This window comes from Rhipicephalus sanguineus, chromosome 8, assembly GCF_013339695.2.
Source record: "Rhipicephalus sanguineus isolate Rsan-2018 chromosome 8, BIME_Rsan_1.4, whole genome shotgun sequence".
NCBI lineage: Eukaryota > Metazoa > Arthropoda > Arachnida > Ixodida > Ixodidae > Rhipicephalus > Rhipicephalus sanguineus.
The window spans coordinates 84547575-84554341 of NC_051183.1; positions in this window are offsets into that span (position 1 = coordinate 84547575).

The following is a 6767-nucleotide window of genomic DNA, read 5'->3' on the forward strand; positions in this document are numbered from 1 at the left end:
AGCTCAGGATCTGGTTCTGCCGCGTCGACGGCTCATCGTGCCTCTCCTGCTGCGAGCGTGCGTCAGCTACGTAGTCGTCGGTACTGTGAGTGACGTCTACGGAACCATAGACTCCGTATTAGGCAGGACGCGCGGATACTCGCGTAGGCGTACAGGACTGCAAGGACTGAGGATTAGAGAAAGAGTAATTGTGCATACTAATGTCCAGCAAGTCTGTGTATTTGTCTTTTGATGAGTTTTGTGTATAAATGTTTCCTTGTCCCTGACTCTGCGTATGAAGGCCCACGAACCCACTACATGTCACTTTGTGCATTCAATTTACATTCTATGAGGCAACGCTCGGGGAACGTACGGTTACTCCCCCATACGATACCAAGAGCTTCGCCCAATCTTCATTATTGAATTGGTGGAGATACGTGGGTTTTTTTCCTGTTGTAGATACAGGTCGCGCACGTCTTCGTTTGAAATTTTTTGTATTTATGTAAAAATTTATTGTGCCTATTTTGACGATGTTGGAGGCCTAGAAGAATGTTTTCGCTGCCTATTTCTGGCTCCTAAAACGCGCATTTTTAATGCCTAAAAAACCGGCTTCTAATTATAACATAAAACACCATGAAACATAAGGAACACATATGAACACCATCGGCCGTGTGCCAATACTAGTGTTCCTGTTCTCTATGAAGCGCTGCACTTCGCTTTTGCTGGCACTCAAGTAACACGTTGCTGTCAAGTAAGACGTTGCTGCCAAGGACAAGGGAAAAAAATAGCCTCTCTAGGGACGCCCGGTCTTACCGGACGGGAGGTCCGTACATAGCGATGGCATATTTTTTGGCGCGAGACTACTCGTTGCAACTTGATTTTGGAATGAAAGTAATTGATTACCGGTAAACAGTTACAAGAAAGCGTAATAGAATCACCCGCAACGTTACTGCTTCGCAAAAGCAATCGATTATATTACAAATTAAAAGAAAATGTAATTGAATATAGGTAACCGATTACTTGTAACTCGTTATGTACGTTTCACTTGCCGAGCTTCTTTCGTTATTTCTTGCGTTGTTTCTTGCGCTGCCGTGTTGTAAGCAAAGGTTACATACGCAAGGATGGCGTCAAAAGTATTGTGTTCGACGTCGACTGTTCCGGCGTAGCGGGTGATGTAGTCCATAGCTACAACGATCCACTTGTCGCCTGACGTTCACGTCGGAAATATCCTCAGCAATTCCATCCCTACCTGCTTGAAGGCTCTACGGGGTGGATGAAATGGCTGAGGAAACCCAGCTGGCCATGCCGGCAGTGCCTTGTGCCGCTGACTGTCCCCGCATGTCCTCACGTAACGAGCGACATCGGCGGTAAGGCGTGGCCAGTTGTACTTTTCTTGTATTCTCGCGAGCTTTCCAGAAAAACCGATGTGGTCAGCCGTCGGGTCGTCGTGTATGGCCTGGCGAATTTCTAATCGTGGTTCCAAAGGTACAACGACAATGTGGTTGGCCGAGGCTGGCGATAGGTTCTTTGCGAGGACTCCGTTTTCAAAGAAGAATTGTGCCTGTCTTTGATGAATATTTTCGAAATAACGGTGGTCTTGTTCTCAAGGTATTCCGCAAGGCCCCTGAGTACTGGGTCGGCTCGCTGTTGATCAGTGAAGTCGTTGGCACATATTGTTCCCAAGAAGGAGACATTGTCTCGGTCGTCCTGCGGTGGCGGATCCATGTGAGCGCGAGGCAGCAGCAGGCGGCGACAGAGTGATTTTGTCCAGGCTTGAAAACGACGGTAACGCCTAATTTGAAGTCTGAAACTCCACCGTGCAAGCAACCTGCAGGGTCCATCAATTTAGCTAGCCAACAAAAGGCGTGGCGGTCGCTTACAAATTCGAAGAGTCTGCCGTAGAGGTAGGGGTAAAACTATGGTATAGCCCAGATTATGGTAAGGCACTCCTTTTTAGGGGGAAAAATGTGCGTGTCCGTGAGCGATAATTCGAGATTGCTGCAAATAAATAAATGAAAATAAAGACTCGGTCTGAATGCGAATCGAACCAAGGCCTTCTCAGTGGCAAGCAGGTGTTCTAAAACAGAGCAACGCCTGCGCTTTGAACTTGTTCGTAAAAACGCTATAAGGATGCGATGTAGCGGGAGGCTTCTCCTTGCCGCATCTAATATTGCGCGGCAGAATTGCGTAATTGTACGAGGTTTGAAAGGATGTGAATTGATCAACGAGTGGGTGGATTAAAGCTGCCCATGTAGCTGCGCAGGTGCGCGTGGTACCTAACGGACGCGTAGTCGATACTTTACCAATTCGTAAAAGGAAGATTTTGGACATAGTGAGCACTTGGCATTTGTATTTGCAGTAGGCATTCTAGAATAGTTTAAAACGGCCAATATTATGCGGACATACGTTCTTTTCCTTGCGCGATGGCTACAATCGATGCACACGGGGCCAGATTACGCTCTCTCGTTCTACTTTTGAAGTCGAAACTCAACCGTCCTCGAAGATATTTCTTTTTTTTTTTTGCTGTGGAATAGTTCTCGACCTTCTGTCCGTTGTGTAAATGCGCCGTCAAGACCTACACAGCTTGTGTCGGTGTGTATTTTTGTATCGACGTTATCGCCGAAGTGTGCCAGATTTGGTGGCGACTGCAAACATCGTTTCAGTTCTCGGAATGCCTCTTCCTGTGGTATTTTCTGGTTAAACTCGACGGCGGTCCTGGTCAGGTCAGTACGTGGCTCCGCGATGCGAAAAAAGTTTGACAAACTGCGTCTAATGGGCACACAGGTCGACAAATTGACGCACCGCCTTCTTTTCGGCAGATGTCGAGAATGAAGCGATGGCGGCTGCCTTGTGCGGGTCGTGGCAGACCCCTGAGTTGCTGACAACGTGTCCTAGGAAGAGGAGCTCTTCGTACTGTAAACGGCATATTTTCGATTTGAGAGTTAGGTCAGATGACCTGACTGGCTGAAGTTTTGTTCCATGGATTTACTTAGTTCCCCTATAGTGAAAGTAACGAAAAATAAAAGGGGGAAGCCCGTTCGACGTGCCTATCTCGGGCTTAATGCCAATATAAAACAAAAGATGAGAGGAAAACCTCAAAGGAAAAATGTAGAGAATAAAGACCAATCGATAAAAATAAAAGAAGGGGAGGATAAGAAAGCAACGTGAATTAGGGGGGAGGTCAGTTGTCGGAAGTGGGATATACAGCCGCGTGTGGTGAATTATAAGCCGGATGTGTCACCTGTGGATGCCCTGTAGGTTTGTTATTGCGACTGCAGCGGTAGGGTGTTGGGGAGTTTGAGGATTGCGAAATATTGAGAAGCGGAGATATCGAGCTGTCAGTTCACGCAGCAGCAGTGATGCGGTTTGCGTTTATTCTGAATTCAAATAGAATAGACGGGTGCGAGATCCACTGCTATGAAAGCGCATAGGAGATGAAACAAATGCAATGGTAAGTAGTGGCAGCGATGATGGCGTTGTGACAGGCCGGGAGGGTTGTCCCATGCGGAGATAGTTGAATGGACGGCAGGCAGAGTTGCTGCGAGCCATTGGTGGACAGCGTGTGGCATAATGTTGCAGGTAGCTGGGGGCTCCTCCAACCATGGTTGGCGGGTACCGCAGGCGGCATGTGGTAGTCGTGAAGGTTGGTAAGCAGATGAAGTTTGCAGATAGGTTATGCGAAAAGTAATGTAAGGTAAACCAAGTGAAAAGAAAAGTGAAATGATTAGTGGGTAGTTAAAGGATGTGATGAATGGAAGAGATAATGACGCTCATCGTAGCGGTACTATCGATGTTAATGTTTAGCACGCGGAGCTATTCTCGCTTTAGTTGGCTTAATGCATATGCAAAACATAAGCATACACATACACTCTTATTCAAGTCCCGTACAACGTCTGGCACATAAACGGCCCATTTTTATTCCACCACAAGGTACTCCATATAAGCGGCCCTTCAATCGCCATTAAGCGTGACAAATACTGCGGTGACGGGCTGGGCCCACTATATGCGGCCGCGAGCTGACGCAACGCTTATATGGAGCCCGGTATTCACTGATGGGAAAATGTCTCGAGAGGACGCAACGCTTATACAGGGCCCGCTGTTTTATGCGGGAAATTGAGATCGGCGCGGTGGCGAGAAGCGAGAAGGAAACTTATACCAACAGCGCCGAGCGAGCGTGCTCAAGGCTCGAAGTCCACGTTGACGTCGTGTAGTGTTTCCTGTGTTGGCGCCGAATGCGGACGGTGAACTCGAGATACAGCTGATACATCCGGCGCCTCCCTGACCTTGGCCGATCGTCTACAAACTCAACGTGCGAAGGAAGTTTTCACCTTTGATCGCGTTCTCTCCCTGCTCACGCTGCTGAATTATTCCCCCTACAGTTCTCTCTCCCATGCGCGCCAAGCGGTGTCTGTCTCTTTTGCGCCCGCTCCTTGCGTGGTCTCTCTGTTTTCGTTGAGAATTCGGTCCCGTGATCGTCTTGGCGTGCTTCAACGTTTCGGCAGTGCCGATCAGGCCCTGCTGCGTGGGATGTACACCTCGACCGACGTCAAAGGCATTCAGAGAGAAGCGTGCAATTATGATGGCACGTGTGAGTGCGATGTGAGTGTGAGTGCATCAGATTGCTCGCGTACAGCCGCCAGCCAGGGGAACCAGGCGCGCCACATCAAGTTGCCTGGTGCTCCTACTGCGGGCACTGCCCCGTGAACCATGCACGACTGGATTAGTTTATTTCGATGCTCGAAATCTTGTACTGTGCTGTTAGAAACAAAGCACCGCTCCTAACGAGTCTCTATAGATCTGTGAAAGGCGCACCGGAAGGGCATCTTGCTCGGACCTTTCTTCGAAATGCATGAAGGTCGCAAATTGTCAGAAAGCGAAAACTGTTGCTCACTTTTATGTGGTTCGCGAATCAAGAACGATATCAAGCAGCATCTACAAGTGTGCACCTGAAGCGGATCTATCTCTCATATATTGCTCAAAAACGGAATCAGTATTGTACGTGCACGACAATCATAAAACGAACGTTACGAACGTTTTACTAACGTAAAACGTTCGTAAACAATGTAACTATTTATCTGCGTTTAGGTACTGCAACAGATATAACTTAGATATTTGTTTCTGGTGGAGAGTTGATAAATACAATTAAGTCTACAGCTAGCTCATTTCATTGAAGAATTTTCTTTCGCAGTACAATTTTGTCACAATTATGCAGCAATTTTCGGCGCAGCATATGAAATAAAAAAAAGCTATTTTATGTCTGACCAGACGACAAATACATGTTTGTCAAGACCATGTCGAAAGGAGATATTTAGGGTAATTTTACGCCCAATTATGATATATGCAAACACAAAATACTTTTGAATACAAAAATGTTTTTCTGCAAAAGACCTTTAATTTCAATGAAAGAAAGACAATATTCAATAAGCAGGTGCCGGCACCACTCTCAGACGTGTGCATTGACAGCCGAAAGGACCTGCAAAGTTGTGATATTAGTCTATATACAACCGCACCATTCCCTGCATGCATCTGTGTACACAAAGTGGCCCCTTTGAGTCTGTTCAAGTACTCTGAGATTGATTTTGAGGGTAATTTGCATCATTCACTCAACTAAAAATTATATGTCAAATTTCAGTATTAGAACATCCATATAGATTGAATTTTGTTTCCTTGGTGCTGCAACGAATATTGATACTAGGCTATGCGCAGCCACCTTACATTATGACTGGGAACTGCTATGTATCCTAGTGTGGACATGGCCTTTAGTTTTTTCAAAGTGGACTCTGTCGCTACGTCCACCTTGTTTGTAGCAGAGTTCCTTTTCTGCAAATGAATACGGCCCAGTCAATTCCTTTGTTTAAAATAGTTTAAGATAGTTCAAGTACATCTGTATGCACAAAGGCGTACACACATAAGCAATTATGTAAGTCAATCTAGGCAATCCATTCGGGCCTTTTTGATTGTCCTGTGGTACTTCCATTTCCCAACACGAACAGAAACCAAGTATTTCCAGGTTTACCCTGTGAGCGTGACACTACAGGACTCAAATTTAGTGCAAAACGACATGCGCAACACACATGCCATCTGTCACAACGTGTGATATGTCATCATTGAGAGGTGACTTCAGGCCTCCATTTCAGCCTACTATTGAAGCATGCCAAGGATCTACTTTCCATAACTTATGGTATCAGTACACTCACTTGGCTGCTGTTTTTACCAATTTTAGATGCGAAGTATCTTAAGGCGGAGCTCATTCCGGTGGTGGTGGTGGTGGTGTGCGGCGTGACCACCCTTACTGCGCATGCGCATACCCTCTCCACTCACCCTCTCCACTTTTCATTTCCCCTCCCCCTCTCCCATACCCCTCTCCACTTCCACTCTACCCTCGCCCTTTCCACTCTTCCTCTGAAACGCGGGCTAGACATTCCGAAATTCTCTCCTGCGCAACGCCGCGATGAGCTCGAGCGCATGCGCGTCCCCTCCCCTTCTCTCTCCACTCCTACGCTGCCCCCCTCTCGCCCGCCTGTCGACCGCGTTCCCCGCTCACCCTGTGAGAATTAACGGCCAGGCTAGATGGAAGATATAACGCGCGTAGCGTCCCTCTTCGCGTTCCACGACGGGAGCTCGGTAGCATGCCCAACGAACGCCAACGGAACGCGATCGTGCAAGTGCTCCGTCTTCGCATCGCCTCATGGTCCCCTTTAGCGGGAGATGGTGTACTTATGTAACAGATATATGATATGAACATTGCGTGCGAAACACAAAGAAACGCTTGCTCATACACTTGTGAG